At 36.5% G+C, this 17149-nt stretch overlaps 1 protein-coding gene across 1 annotated transcript in view; it reads right to left on the bottom strand.

The window, feature by feature from the left end:
* Positions 1-7461, bottom strand: part of LOC100367070 (neuronal acetylcholine receptor subunit alpha-10-like) — a 65400-nt gene extending 57939 nt beyond the window's left edge. The window contains exon 1 of the mRNA XM_085505096.1: positions 7348-7461. The gene's annotated coding sequence lies outside the window, so the exon portion shown is untranslated. The remainder of the gene's footprint in view (positions 1-7347) is intronic.
* Between the last annotated feature and the right edge of the window lie 9688 nt (positions 7462-17149).

The raw sequence follows: 17149 nt of genomic DNA, 5'->3' as shown, positions 1-17149 counted from the left end.
TACTTCAATAGCATAAAGATTACATTAGAAAACGGGCCTCAACATAGAGTACACATATTTGTGTTTGCTTGTTAATCTCACATCTTTGTTAATCTCACACGCGGTAGACGAAAATAAAAGTGGAAAAAGTAATTTTTACAACGGTTAGAACAGTTACGAAGTAAGAACCTTTGTGAAGCATGTACAACTAGCACATGCAATTTTATATAGAAATGATATTAAAAAACAGTTCCTCGAACGTCCGAGTCGAACTAAGACAGCCATACAGTCATGGCGTTACAAACTTGGGATCTACTGAGCGTAAGAAAAACACACGAAATTTAAGTGAAATGCCATAATTTATGACAAATAGAAACGGAGCAAATTTAATGAAAACCCTGTGAATATGTATGTTGATTCATTGAATATAAAAAAACGCTTTGAATAGGTTCTTTACTGTCTATACATACATATCCAGGATTACATTAACATACACACTTCTGTTATAATAATTACAAATAAATTTCAATCGTCTCAATAGGTAGATTATCACAGCAAATACGATGATAAACATCAACGATAATGACACTTTGTATATCGCTGCAAATATATTATTGTTACGGATACATTGTCGTCAACATGACAGAGTTAATGTCCTAGATAAGACCCATATATTCACATTAACATTTCCTACATGTCTTCTGTAACTAAGAATGATGTAATCCAGCAGATAGTGCACCAAGAACTGATATGGCCTCAGTTACATTCTACTCGTTAATCATATTGTTTACGCTACAACGATGATGTAATAGGTTTTGGATTCAATGTTTCTGTTTTAAGTATTAAATTTTCTGAGAAAAAAAACACATTGTTTTTGAGAATATTGCATGTGTTTTTTTAATGTTGTGCATAAATAGAATTGTATACACGTATTGCATTTATAAATTCACAATAATAATGTATCAGGATGTTTTTCGCGAACATTTCACTGCAGTCAATTTGTTTCCTAGTAATTGTCACTGCAGTAGTTATACTTTTCCTGAGATTACTTTGATATGGTGTTCTAATGTGTAATAATTCCACTGTTGAAAAACGAAAGTGAACAAAATCATCTCGTGTAGACGTTATTTCAGCTTGGTTTCGACTCCAAGTTCCTTGTTTCGTGTTGAAACCTGACACATGTCAACAGAGCCTTCTGGCGGCATCCCAATAGTTGGTGAACAGTGTTGCTCAGGCTACATTCTAGTACGGGATAGAATAAAAGATAATTCCATACGTTTACATGTCGTTTAGACAGTTACGTTCAGGTAGAGAGGGACCTGCATTTAGTGCAGTAAGGGGCGACCAAGCTTACAAAGCTACAAAGAATATACAAATTTGCAGTCTCGAGTTCACTATCTGGGTACTCTTCTAGACCGGGTCTTAGAAGTGAGTCAGACTTAGCTCGTACATGCTGTATCTTGGTCCGTTTTAAGTGTTCGCGTGCAAAAGAGCTGTGCGCTACGAGGACGCGAATTAAAAATAATCCATTGTGACGTAAAAGCAATAACAGATGTAACCCCTGATGAGAAATATTTACAAAGCGATCTATCCTTTCCTCTGTCAACACGTCAAAACAGGGATTTTAAAATTAATAATCGCCACAAGGTTTACTATTAACAATATAAAACACAAGTATCGTGTTATGTTCTATAGCATTCGTTGTTGTGTTAAATTTAAGTAACAGATAGTGATTCCATTATTGTCACGGTTTATATAAATCATGTTCACTCTGTGTTGTGAATAAACATGGCGATATTATCAGCATTTTCCTATCGGAATGTGAAGCGGGTACATGTTTATATAACATGTCTTAATTGGATGTTTAGAATGTTTGAAATAGTAAGGTAGCATAAGGTTATGTTGATGTGTGCGTATTATGACATACTTGGAATGTGTTGGATGCTTGGATAGTATTTCACAAATAAATATTACATTATAAAACACCATATACATAACTACAGTGTCTTGTATCGCACGAAAACTTGCGACCTTCACATTTGTCTAAACACAATATAAAGTTTAATGACATAATAATACTAGAATATCGCAGCAGTAGTACGTCTCTCGGTCTCAAATGTTTAATTGTGATTGTGATCGGAACGCGCAGTATGAAATCCATTTTAATCTGTCTACGGTGACTCTATACTCACAATGTTATGTTAACCTGATTCAGTGAAAGAGGTCGCTACACTAACTCTAGGCGTATTCAACTCAGTCACGAACTGTTCCGTGATGTATAGGTCATGTAGCTGTTTTTTTCCATTTGTCGTCACAGGCGGGGAAGTTCAGAAAATTAAAACAAGGCCTTCGTGTTCATCTCGCTAATAGGAAATCATTCAACTAAGTATCACGTGACTGGCAGCTGCGCTAAGTAACTACTGGTGTAGTTAAACCCAGGGAAATTGAGGGTAGAACCAATTAGCGACTGCGTTGGAACTTTTTTTATTTGTTTACCCTATTTTATCAAGCATGCTCTTTTATTCAGATTTGTGTGTCGACAACCATACAATGTATTTTTGGCATTTATTTTGAGAGGCGTCTGCATAGCTTAGCTATTATCATAAGGAGTTTGGATTATGGTTGTAATAACAAATGAAACTTATTAGACATATTATGTGAACGTCGTCAGTCACTGATCGAATCATACGATCCGCTTTGAAAACTATCCCCTTTCAGCCGGTCTTCTTAATGAGCACATCAAAAGTGACGAATTCTATTAAATGTTACCTCGGGGTTTAAGTCTGTTGTTTTAAGTATACTCAATTTCAACTGTATCCTATTTTAAAAGCCCTGTCGTATCTGGAGTAATTGGCAGTCTAAGATAGGACTGATATGCACCAATCACAGGCAATGATAAATGACATCGGAGAACGGTGAATGAACTTTAACATTTGGCTGACATCGTGTAGGAACGCTTATTCGTGTTCCATCGCTGATTTGCGTCATTCTTTTCTCGACAGGAAACGTACGTTCAAGTGGATTCGCTTGTACGAGTACATGTGCAAAACATTTTGGAAATGGATTGAATCACGCATGCGCAGAATGTCTATAATATCTGTTTCGCCAAGATTAACAAATGTCATCAAGCTGCTGTTTTTTTCTGAAATGGACATTTATTGTCTCCCTATATTGATTCAGTTCTGTTATAAGGTCAGACGATCCTGCATCGATAATGACAGCTTTGACCTCTGTGTTTTTCAGCTATAAACTGAGACATTCATTCTTTGTAATTAAGGGAATGAAATTCAATAAATACAAACTCATTTGCATACGTATGAAGTTGATACCAGACACTAAACCGCACTGTTACAATAATTCCTTCCTCAACCATTTGTAAAATTATATATATATAACATATTTATATATATGATATAACTTCATTACAATTACTCGCATTACAGGAGATTGTTATTGAAACATTGTTCCATACGTGGACCCAAACTCTTATCATCTTATCGATTTATTTATTACTCGACCGAGCTAATTTTATATTTCACTCGAAAGCAACACTTGTTTTGAAGACATTTTTGGCTGTACGCAATATGAAATGAAACCTTCCATAATTTACTTTTCCCCAGTATTGATGAGTGTTGCTTTGCACTCCAGCACTACCCATCCACTTAAACCCACACGATACCCATCACAGCTCGGTCTTTTATTATTTTACCGATATGATTACGTTGACTACATAAATAGTCGCTATAGTACTGATACATTTGCATTATATAATGTTGATGACTTCCATTGCTAAAAAAACAACACATGACTCTACTAAACTGAAGTAGGTCGAGGATAACATATAATACTACCACGTTAATTCATGCGTAGTTCTTAATGAAATGCTATTATTAGCAGAGATATAGGAGTAGAGGGTTCATAGAATAAACTAATACAATGCACCAAGTGTTGCGGATACGATAATTTTTATTTTTATTTTTCGTTGTGTACACACAAAAATTAAAAGTCTTCGCCATGACTGTTTGATTGATTAGTCAGTTCACGAACGTGTTTGGTGTATAGATACTTGGAAGCTCACACACTTACACACTGTATGGTTGGAACATGCATCAATCTTCAGCGAACACCTAACGCTGTAATGTTGGTTCTATATCTTATATTCGTGGGGCGGAATTGTGATGTGTTTGTTAATGCTCATATTTTATAAGAATACGATCGCTAATGTGAAATTATAGTGTGTTTTCATAAATTATCGACGAGCACGTAAATTCCCGCAATGCTTTGTTCGCAACTTAAAATTAAACGCTTTGCAATATAGCGCATGTAATGCATTTTCCAATGTTATGTTCGTAGGCAACAGACGAAATCAGTCCCATTGATATCAGGAATCATTTTAATTATATGCAATCTCACAGTCTACGTCTTGTTGGTATTAACCGTTGTTTGCTTTGCAAACACAGCACACCTGATCCCAATTCGTCGTAGAATACTTGCACGGTATACTCTCCAGGTTATTCGCCTGACGTTTTTCATGTGCACCAAGAATTTCTTGTCTCATAATTCTTTAAAAGAATCTATATAAACATATTCAGTGGCACATTTACAAAGATATATTCTACGTTAAAGTGCACTAGCAAGCAATGCCTAATAAATGTAGACAGTAAATATTACCATATTAACCTTTTCAACACCAGTTCCTTCTTTTCATCACAAATTTAAAGTCTGCTTTTTTCTTCTGAGGATTGGGGAAAATTTGCCAAATTTTTGAGTAAAAACTAAAAATTGAAATATATTTTGCCGGTTTGCTCCAAAATTAGAGTTCAATTTCTAGAAATACTGAAGAATATATATAAAAAAGGGTTGATAAGTTTGAGTAAAAAAGTCCGGTGGTGAAAAGGTTAATTTAGTATATTTATAGGCTGATAACTTAAGCATGGCATATCTAATGTTACAGTCTGACTTATATCAAAACCAACACAAACATGATTGTTAAGAAAAAAAGACCGAGAAACAGATCAGACACTACTTGGATAAGCTTAATTACGTCATCACATGTGCTACGTCAATTATCGATTACTATATCAGTGATAAAAGACAGTAGCAGGGGATACAAAGTCGCACAGTGACTCTCCATATCGGTATTTATTTATTTGTGCAACGGAAGCCCATATCACGTAAAATTGAAAAGTCGGCTACATCGCGTAGAGGCAACAATAGAGGATACTCGTGAGTACTGTAAATATAAACATGTCTTTTTCGCGAGCATATCTTTTTCGCGAATTTAGCGAGAGAACTGATTCGCTAATTCAAGATGTCGCTAACGACTTTATTATCATTTAAAAATGGCCGCCAAACCAAGAAATCAACAATAACAAGAGAGATTCGCTAAATCAACATTTCGCTAATACGCCATTTTACCACAATTCGCTAAAATTTCATGACGCTTTTTCAACATGTATTACAGTATCTTCCGATAAAGTCTTTGGACGTAATTATGCACTCAAATGATTCTAAATTCAAAAAGCAATTAATGCCCTGTACTGGGAATATATTTTAAATGATATGCGTGAATAGTTGCGCAACCTGCTTTGAGGACAACGAACCTTGCTGTGCTTTTCACATCTTTGATAAAAATCGGGCCGTCATCACGTGTCTCTCGTCAAAAAGCGCTGTCAAACAAAAATACCGGCACACACTGTACCTGTACCTGTATGATGTGTACACACATTTAACATGGTTGCACGTGTTCAAGCAATTCGTCGTTGTAATTATCTAACGATGCTCTATGACTCGTAACAGTCAAGGAGGGTAAACATTGTAATATGCACTTTAAGGAAAATGATCTGTACTCTAGGGTGTTATAAGGATGCTTACATGTATCACTAAGATAATATCAGAAGCTATTCTAGGGTCATGGAGAGACGAACGTTCATTCCTGGTAAATAAAGTATTATGATCACGACACAGCTAATTGGTGGCAAGGTTGTGATAATGCGTGAACACTGAGGCAGAAGGAGAAGATAACGTGGTTAAAGGTTGCAAACATCATTTAATTTATTAACGCGCAAATTAGGTATATGATATAAGTAATGTCTTATTTAAAAAAATTCATGCATAGTGGCAATTTTGCTTCTAACCTTGTTTATTTATCTGGTATTATTCAATACTTAGATAGATCAACAGGCAATGAACCAACTTACAGACGTGAAAGTCTAAACTATTACAGCGGCCTAACGAAAGATACCGAATCAAATCATAGTGTGGTAACCCGCAACCTTATGTATACACAAATCCAACATTGACAACAACAGAGAAATCATACGAGAATCAACAGAACACCAGTCCCTCGTACCACGTGTTTGGTGATCTGGACAGGGTATTATTCATGCTGCCGAGTGAGCAGAAGATAGCAAAGACTCGAAGTAAACATTTTCAAGCCTACATATATACAGTGTGTGTGACATGACTATAGGAAATCGTATTCGTGTTTATTAATAAAGTAACATTAAATATTTTCAGGTTATATCCGGTAATAAGCTATTCTATTAGGGAATTTTAATTAGACTCAATTAAATCGAAACTCTACCTGGCGTTGCGTTTTAATCGAGTTTGATTAATTAAAATCTAATAATGATGTAGAAACAAGATCTTACAAATTGTAACTTGATGTAGAACAGTAGAAATGTTTGTGCAGCTTAGACTTATACCAAGAAAATATATATATACCAAAACATTGAGGTTCAGGTCAGAATAAGAGCTACACAGGTCAGCTTGAAGAATTACTTTGGTGAAAACGAGGCCGATGTACATATACACTAATGTTTTGTTCGAAGTATACTGCACGAATGACTTGACTTAATCTTTCGTAGTCGGTCTGTTTCTTTTTATATCATAAACACAAGCATCTCGAAAACGCACTGAAGTTCATTTGATACAGACGATATATAAGAGCAAAGCTGTTGTATACATATATTATTTTATAGTTCACCAACACACTCACATTATCTTGAATATGTGGCCTTGGGGCATTGACGCTGTTAGCTCCATTTCAGTAATAGAGAACATATACAAATTAGTATATGCGCTGTTTAAAGATGCGTTTGGGACAGACATGCTTCGACTTAATGTATTGGTACAAGCTAAATACACCTTGTTCACGTACATGTGCCGAATATGTCGGGGTCACGGACCAGAGAACGACATTATGAATAATAAAAATAAAATATGACAATGATTGATATGATATGATTGTATTGTGGAATGAAGATGTACCGAATTTCACGAAAAAGTGTTTTGGTGATGTAGCAACACAATTAGCTGGGAGAAATGAGTTCCTCTATTTGCAATAGTGTATAAATAACTACCTACCTCGTTTTCGGAAATACCCCGTACAGTTCTGGCATATCTTGGTGTCCGGGAATTCCGGACATATATCGCAGCTGATGCACTTACGCCAAGTGACGTCGTAAATCTCCCCCTCTGGACATTTGGAAACGGCGGTCGCGATCAGTGAGCACAGAAGGAGAATGATCAAGATCCAGCATAGAAACGCAACGCTCACCAATCTGTCAGGCATCATGGTCCCAGTACGCGGACGCCGAAATTTGAGCTATTTCCTCTTTTGCTCTTAAAACTAAATTCCCCTCACAAAAAATCGGTTTGATCCGGGGTTATATAAATAGGTTAAAATTAATGCCAATGGCTGTTAATAATATCATTCGCAAGATTCAGTTTCAATGTATCTCATCAAAAGAACCGTTTTCAAGTTGAGCCAACTGTAGTTATGACACAGAAATGTACTAAGTATACGACCTTCAGCAAGAGTTACAATGTGTATAACAGACGTAGTTCACAGTCTTCAGTTCGAACTATAAAATAAAACGAGACAATTTCGTGCGCTGAATTAAACAGTCTGATGACATCAGCTGCTCAATTTTCCATGTCCTCGGGTGAATCCGTCTCACATGTGGCGTTTCTCTTTCATTCAAATACTCGTATCTGTACAATAGCAAGACTTACAGAGGCTATCAATGATATCAATCGCCCGCATACACCTATCACTATGCTTGTACGCATACGATTTAATAAGTCGGATCTTGAGACGCCCGATCGCCACTTCTAAGCGATTAATAAAAAACGTGCTGCGCTTTGTGCCACTCGACCGGCTCTGTTTAAAGTTGCAATCAAAACCGGCAGCATCAAATAGCGAGTGATTAAAACGACGTGCTTGCTTGCACCCAATGGCTAATGTTCGTGGTCTAGAAAGTCTTCCGGAAATCCTTGCTAAGAGTGTGCGATCGTGCTACAATCACGATTTCGTTCAGAGAATTGCAATTTCATTTCGGTGCGCAACTTTAAGAACAACTACACTGACCGCGTCGGAATTAGCCGCATTCGGTGCCTAAATTAAATAAGAGAGCTGAAGTAATAAACAATCTCATTATCGCCAAATCCCAGCAACGAGCGCGATACAACCGTGGAACAGTCGTGACTAATTCGATTCATGAAGGAGTTGGTGGAAGAGCCTGCCCCGACGAGTAATGTACATTCCCACAAATCAGATGGCGACCAGGCAACGCAGATGGGAGGTCACCGAGGTCACGGGAATATTTAGAAAACATTTCAGTTATGATAGCCATCTTTCAGCCCGAAATGCCGTATCATAACATCATTACAGAAACGTCACTTCTCATCAAAATCCGTTAATGCAAACCTCCAAGATTGCTCATCCAATTCGACCAATCAGACAGCCGTATGTGTTGGGACGTCTTCTTGATATCTGTTGAGGTAATATTCTGTTACAAAAAAACTACCAACTAATCTTTAATAAAAAAAAATAATATTGTGGTAATTACGTGCATGACAATAACCGAGCCGAGTGTCGAGTGTCACGAAGGCGAGGGTTTTATTAATCTGAGCATGACTTTGCGTACATCCATGTGATATATATGTGGGATATTTAAGAAAACTTAAGCTGTCCAAGTACTAACTATTTATGTATAACTATGTGACGTAGATAATCACTGATTTCACAATGCAGGTCACGGCTTTCTGTTGAAATGAACTTAAGCCCGGAGCGACATCGACGGTGATGAGAGCCATACATGCACCCAGACATTTGATCGAAGCGTACATTAACGATCGATATCAAAGTAATCCGTCGATGTGGATATCTGGATTGACCTCAGCGCAACTCGCTTTTGTTAAAATCGTATATGCACAGACGACAGCTTCGTTTATTTTCAATGCCCCAATTTATCTGAAAGACACGATCAACGATAACGACAGCCTGCGAAAGACTAGTCATGGCAGGCGATCTGTCTTTAGCAAAGATAAGCGATCACTTCGTCTGTTTTATTAATCCCGCTGTTTTTGGATATCTCGAGTACTATTTGTTCTACTGTTTGTGCTCTGTGGATGACGCAGGTAGCATTCTAGCGATAATACTTATTTAGAAATCGATCACGTTTTATGTAAATGAGGGCGAGTTTGCGGGGTGTGAACGTTTCCGGGCCAGCAACTACTATAATCGAGCACAGATCGATTCTGTCACGATTCATTTTGCGTTTAGCTTCTTTTCACTCTTCGATCCATATGAAGTAGGCGCACATTCAGTAGAAAAATTGAATGTCGATCAAATTAATGGAAGAAAAAAGCTTAATTTATAGATTTATTGAAAACGTTTGGCGGTTTGTTTTTTCCTGCAAGACTGATTTCATTTTTGAGTTAAATTGAGACTGTTAATATCACTAAGTTTAAATAAATGTCGCGTTTCTAGCATCCCTATGACACCAGGTGTTGACATGGAATTACAATGACACTAAATAATATATACTCAGTAGCTATTTGGTTTCAGTGGGGATTAGGAAGACGAAGATCTATAGATTTACAAACGTTGTTCTCGGATAAAACTATCACTGTTTACCTGACATATAGGTATCCAAATGTCAGTGTGTTCACGGCTGTGCGCATGTGCAGTACGTTGTTGTTTTCAACCTGAATGGAATAAATCGGTGTTATGTGTACCAACAATTATTCGTGAATAATGAGTAACATAAGGAGTTGAATGCATATATTGGTATATCAAATCGCTCCGGGTACGTTGTCACGCGCGTGTTCGAATTACGCGTAAATAAGCAGTGTATTTTAACACGTGTTGTCTGCGTTGCCTTGGCACCCACAGAAAACAATTCGCGACGCGACGATCTTGTCGTTTTCATATTTCCTTATCCTCTGTATGTGAGAATTCAAAATTGATTTTGTAAACTATGAAACGTTTGCACTAAAACATTTCGTATAGCTCTTTTTTTTACATCATTCGACGGTACAAGTTTCTGCAAGAACTATTTCCTGAGCCAATATCAATTTTTCATCTTTGTTCTTTGAAAAGCAATTACCTACTGGACCATGTGACGATCGTCGGTGTAGACACGCTCCCTTTGGAGATGCACATGTTTCATTCAAGTGGTAGAGGCATCTTTGTCGGCATTTTTGAAAGGCTGTTTTTTGTTCAGTGTGCTATTCTCGTCTTACAAACATTTGTTGTTAAGGATCTCTATCTATTTAATGAAATAACATTGCAAAACATTACCTATATTACTCGTATACCTTGTAAATACCAGCACTTAATTAAACTGTTTCAATGTCGATAGATACGAGACTGATTACTCCCATTACTTATACGCACCGTCTCCTGTACCCTAATGTTCAACATATCATTATTGTTAATCGTCCCTTTTAATGTATTCACACGGCATTATCTATGTTCATATTTCAAATGGCTCTAGGGTATTTGAAAAATATCTCCTTCGCCTTCTCATCAGAATGTATGGAACTTGTCAGTGCCTATAACCACGATGGACACACCGCTGATTGACAGTAGATTGATGTTGTTTAATACCTTATCTTGGTTAGTGACATTGACCTTCAAAGACAAATGCATGTTATGTTTTACCTCGTACAATTGAGGGAATGGGTGGAACAGTGCGCGAGTATGCGCAGGTGGTACATGAAAACAATTATCCCGGACACAGGATGTTAGATATATTTATAGGCGGTTTTGATTTCCACAACGGAATGGTGACTTCAGAAATTGGAGTTTGATCAATAATTACAGTACATGGGCAATTAAAGAGAATAAACCATTGCACAACAAAACCCGTAGTGAATAATAATAAATAATAAATTAAATAATTTGTGGACATTCTCTGTTGTTACAATTAACCCATGTGGACAGTAACTCTGGCTTAATATACGTTTTATTTACAGGGATCAGCATTTCAACCTTGACTGAGAAAAGGTCTGACAAGAGTTATTATTAAAATAAGCAAAACATGTACACCTCACTGTGTACTCAAATTGGTGTGACGTAATCTACGTAATTAGCATATCAACGTAAAGTAAGACTGCAATAGAGACTTTTTTGTTGGAAACACTGTACTTATGCAAGACCATAAATAAAATTAGTGATCAATAAAGAGGCAGTATAATGGGTAACTCTAGTTCTCATGATATTGATGTTTACATTACATATTTGGGTTCGAGTGGACCAGAAAATCACACATAAATTGTTATTTGTAAACTATTTGTATATGCTGGTTAATTGTCGTGATATAATTTGTATAATTATAATAATGAAAGTTATAATAGTAACTCTGTTTACACATATTATTTAATATTATTATACCTCATGATTATGACAATGCCAACCAGATTTGGGCATTTTGGACCTACCTGCTGACATATTCGTACTTCTACATCCATCCAGATTCCTTTATCCCGAATTTACCTGATTTACGCCAATAACCTGTCGAGGAAACAGGATACGTGGCAATATTCATGAAATACCTAGTTTGCCATGTTTGCTTTCACTATTTGACTTACTGGAGAAGACACTAGGATTTTGTAGCGATTTCGCGTGATTTTTGTCGCGCGTTCTGTAAGTATGGTCAGCGCAAAATGTCGTGCCGGAATTCAGACAAGTGAATTCATGAGAGGTTGAACTTGAATTGAAATTTCAACAAAATATACGTAAAAACTTCTCACCTGAACAAACTATTACAAACATTAAGAATGTGACATAGACAATGTGTGTACAAAACTGAATAGAACTCAAAGTCACTCTGAAGTAGACATGCCTCGTGCACAAATACCCACACCACAAGAAATATGTTCCGTGTATCCTAATGTATGAAATACTCACTGTTATAATTATGTGTATCATGTGTACGTGCCCGTACAATGTTATTAAATTATTGTGTTTGTATTTCGATTACAGCAAACTTATGGAATAAAAAGTGAATGAAAAATGAGTAGATGAACAAAAATCAGACTTATCTTAAAATTAAAATTCGTGATATATTTCTTTCATAATATTAGCTTATCACATCGATTATAATATCGAGCACTGCCCTTTATTTAAACACGTGAAGCCCTGTAGCCCGGTTTCACGTGCAGCCATGTAGCCCGGTTTCACGTGCAGCCATGTTGTCGGACAATTGCGGAGCAGTGCTCGGGGTCAATGCACGAATTTACAATAAAGATTTGTTCGTGACTCATCAATATTGAATAAATCCACACATTTGCATGGGTCGTTCAAGCAGCAAACCCATCGATAATATTTCAGCTTAAGAAATCTTGGTCATTTTTATCTGGATATTTACCTATTTACATGTTTTCACGTGTCAAATGCTCGGGTCTACGGCGTGCTATTCACACATTTCTTTCTTCCTAAGCTACCGCAGCACGTATAGTCAATTTTAGAGTATAGTAATTGAAAATAAAGGAATCCGCATTGACAATTATTGCGTGACAACATAGCTCGGACGAAGCTAATCACTTAAATAATCAACTGCGTCTCGCCCTTTGTTGCACACATCCAGTGTTGCCCTGTTATCATTCAATAATAGTCATGTGATAGGTATTTTTGATGGTTAAAAACCTTTCACTTAGGTAACCGGGATTCGGTCGTTTCCACGCTAGGCTGACAAAAGACACACACAAGCTTCGTTCATGTTCCCAAAACGATTCTCTGCCAAGTCCCTGGTTTTCACCCGAGACAGCATTAAATCCATCTTTATTTCTTGTCACCCCTTAACCAATTACAATCAGTATAAGAGACTCCAAGGCCTTTCCTTCCAACAAACAACCAATCACATGAAAGTTGTACACATCATAATCAATTAATTACTCGTCAAGCTGTCTAGAGAAAACATTTCTATACATTGTCAACGCTAACTAATATTGATGGGGTAATAATCTCGCACTAACATTCCACCAAGATACTACCTTAGTTTAAAATCGCAAACAACATTGGTTTAGAATTACAGCTACTGTCTTGTATCTTAAAAACTGCAGAGTCATAAGATGTTTTTGGTTGATTTCGACCAGCTCGCCATCTGGTCTTGTCATTAACCTTTATCAGTATATGTCATGACAACCACTGTCAAACTGACTGAAATATAAATCATGATAGTCAACTCGCCGTCTTCTATTTCATAATTATTGAGCGGACAGTAAAGCCTTTCTCTATCTTATGACAACAAGTAAAATGTATCAAAATATTTAATGAGGGTTAATTTTAAAAAAAACATTTCGTGACACCTATTCCAACATCCATGCATATTTTAATCATAAATATCCAAACCTAAATTCACTAAGTGCCGTTGAAATGTCTGTAATATATGTATTATATAATTGTTATACACTGCACCAACAAAATTCGAATTATTTATCTCGAAAGAATGGTTAAATTTACTCAGTACGTGAAATGTATCCGGAATTTCATCAGAAAAATGTGCTTGTCCATTTTGTTCCGCTGCAGTTAGCCACCAAGACAAGAAGTAATTTGCCTTCACGAAGTAGCGTGTCAGTATTTTATATATATTCGTCATGTGTTTGAGTATTCATGAAAAAAAAAATGTTTTCATTATTTCTGGCAGTGATGCATATTGTTTCGACACACATAGCAATGTGCAACATCGTTGCATTTCAAAATTCAAGCTTGACATCAGCTGCTGTGTTTATTGTTAACGCTAGTTTCACACATTTCCATCATCTTTTACACATAACAAATATGAATAAAGATTTTGTTGTATTTTAGTTGCTATATATTTTGAGAGCTGTAAATTAGACATGTGTTCGTTGCTTCTTTCAAAGATATAAGTCATAAATCTCTACACAAGTCATTCACGGTCGTACAATGTGCACATTATTCCAAAGAAAATGTGTCGTCAATATCGTAGTAATAACTGGATGTGTCCAGTTCTGAGTTATTCATGTCAAATCTTCGTTCTTTTTAATAGCATTGCTACTCGAGGAGATAAAGCGATTACAAGATATAACCGCCGTCACGTTTTAATCAAATTTAGTATGAAAAACGCATTATTGGTAATAAACGTTCAATTCGGGAAATATCACATTAGTACGTCGCTTAGCAACTCTCCGGTTATGCGTAAATCATACTTACAGATTAGTACTAGATTTCTGATTGAGAGCGTAAACGAAGTTATTACTAAGCATCCACGGACCAAGGTTGTGATTATTCTCGCTACGTTATGTACGGGTCCCCATGTCACCTGAACAACATCACCAAACACAATTGCAATCAATTCACGGCGGAATGCCTCAATCCAGAATGTCAATCACTGTCAGAGTATCCTTGAATGATTTTTAAATTACTCGAAGTTTTTGGGAAATTTACAATGTGAACTTTGACCTCTCATCCACAGTTCTAAACTTAGATTATTAATATGTGCAAATGAGATTTATATTGGTAATCGGATATATCCTCTTCCAAACTAAGTGTAAATCTATAAAATGCAGAAATATTTGACCATATGTGACCGTAATCTTCAAATTTGTAGGAAGTGAAATACATGTATTGTTGAAGTCCCTGTACACTGAAAAGTGCATACCTGCGTATACCCTGGCAGATGAAGACGAGATAGGGATGCATCGATCCTCCAATATCCAATATCATACATAGAACGTTTGGTATTCACGGTTGTTTTGAACTTACATTAAAAATACCATCCAGAGTTTTCACTCTGAGGCCTTAAATAGTCCTTGTCCATCCCTGAGAACACCGTAAATTCAACTGTAATGTTTTAATATTTGCTTTCGATGGGGTTATTTCTGGGTAGACAGCTGCCTGCATACCTCAAATAAACTCGAATAAATTAAGCATACAACATTAAACTGAACAATGAAAACTACGGCATTCTTATGGAAAGCCACAGCTATCTTAAGTCGTAAAATATTATGTTGTGTAGTGCATTTACCTTGTGATGTGGTGCATTTACCATGTTGTGTAGTGCATTTACCATGTTATGTAGTGCATTTGCAATGTTATGTAGTGCATTTACCATGTTGTGTAGTGCATTTACCTTGTTATGTAGTGCATTTACCATGTTGTGTAGTGCATTTACCTTGTTATGTAGTGCATTTACCATGTTGTGTAGTGCATTTACCTTGTGATGTGGTACATTTACCATGTTGTGTGGTGCATTTACCATATTATGTGGAGCATTTACCATGTTGTGTAGTGCATTTACCATGGTGTGTAGTGCATTTACCTTGTTATGTAGTGCATTTACCATGTTGTGTAGTGCATTTACCTTGTTATGTAGTGTATTTACCATGTTGTGTAGTGCATTTACCTTGTGATGTGGTGCATTTACTATGTTGTGTGGTGCATTTACCATATTATGTGGTACATTTACCATGTTGTGTAGTGCATTTACCATGTTGTGTAGTGCATTTACCATGTTGTGTAGTGCATTTACCTTGTTATGTAGTGCATTTACCATGTTGTGTTGCATTTACCTTGTTATTTAGTGCATTTACCATGTTGTGTAGTGCATTTACCTTGTGATGTGGTGCATTCACCATGTTGTGTGGTGCATTTACCATATTATGTGGTGCATTTACCATGTTGTGTAGTGCATTTACTATGTTGTGTAGTGCATTTACCTTGTTATGTAGTGCATTTACCATGTTGTGTAGTGCATTTACCTTGTTATGTAGTGCATTTACCATGTTGTGTAGTGCATTTACCTTGTGTTTGTGTGCATTTACCATGTTGTGTGGTGCATTTACTATATTATATGGTGCATTTACCATGTTATGTAGTGCATTTACCTTGTTATGTAGTGCATTTACCATGTTGTGTAGTGCATTTACCTTGTTATGTAGTGCATTTACCATGTTGTGTAGTGCATTTACCTTGTGATGTGGTGCATTTACCATGTTGTGTGGTGCATTTACCATATTATGTGGTGCATTTACCATGTTGTGTAGTGCATTTACCTTGTTATGTGGTGCATTTACCATGTTGTGTAGTGCATTTACCTTGTTATGTAGTGCATTTACCATGTTGTGTAGTGCATTTACCTTGTGATGTGGTGCATTTACCATGTTGTGTGGTGCATTTACCATATTATGTGGTGCATTTACCATGTTGTGTAGCGCATTTACCATGTTGTGTAGTGCATTTACCATGTTGTGTAGTGCATTTACCTTGTTATGTAGTGCATTTACCATGTTGTGTTTCATTTACCTTGTTATGTACTGCATTTACCATGTTGTGTAGTGCATTTACCTTGTGATGTGGTGCATTTACCATGTTGTGTGGTGCATTTACCATATTATGCGGTGCATTTACCATGTCGTGTAGTGCATTTACCATGTTGTGTAGTGCATTTACCTTGTTATGCAGTGCATTTACCATGTTGTGTAGTGCATTTACCTTGTTATGTAGTGCATTTACCATGTTGTGTAGTGCATTTACCTTGTGTTTGTGTGCATTTACCATGTTGTGTGGTGCATTTACCATATTATGTGGTGCATTTACCATGTTATGTAGTGCATTTACATTGTTGTGTAGTGCATTTACATTGTTGTGTAGTGCATTTACCATGTTGTGTAGTGCATTTAGTGTAGTGCATTTACCATGTTGTGTAGTGCATTTACCATGTTGTGTGGTGCATTTACCATGTTGTGTAGTGCATTTACCATGTTATGTAGTGCATTTACATTGTTGTGTATTGCATTTACATTGTTGTGTAGTGCATTTACCATGTTGTGTAGTGCATTTACCATGTTGTGTAGTGCATTTACCATGTTATGTAGCGCATATACCATGTTATGTAGTGCATTTACATTGTTGTGT

This window comes from Saccoglossus kowalevskii, chromosome 11 (genome assembly GCF_978046115.1).
Source record: "Saccoglossus kowalevskii chromosome 11, keSacKowa6.1, whole genome shotgun sequence".
In the NCBI taxonomy this organism is placed as follows: Eukaryota; Metazoa; Hemichordata; class Enteropneusta; family Harrimaniidae; genus Saccoglossus; species Saccoglossus kowalevskii.
Note: the sequence above shows the minus strand (reverse complement) of the source record. Positions and strands in the feature narration are given on the sequence as shown.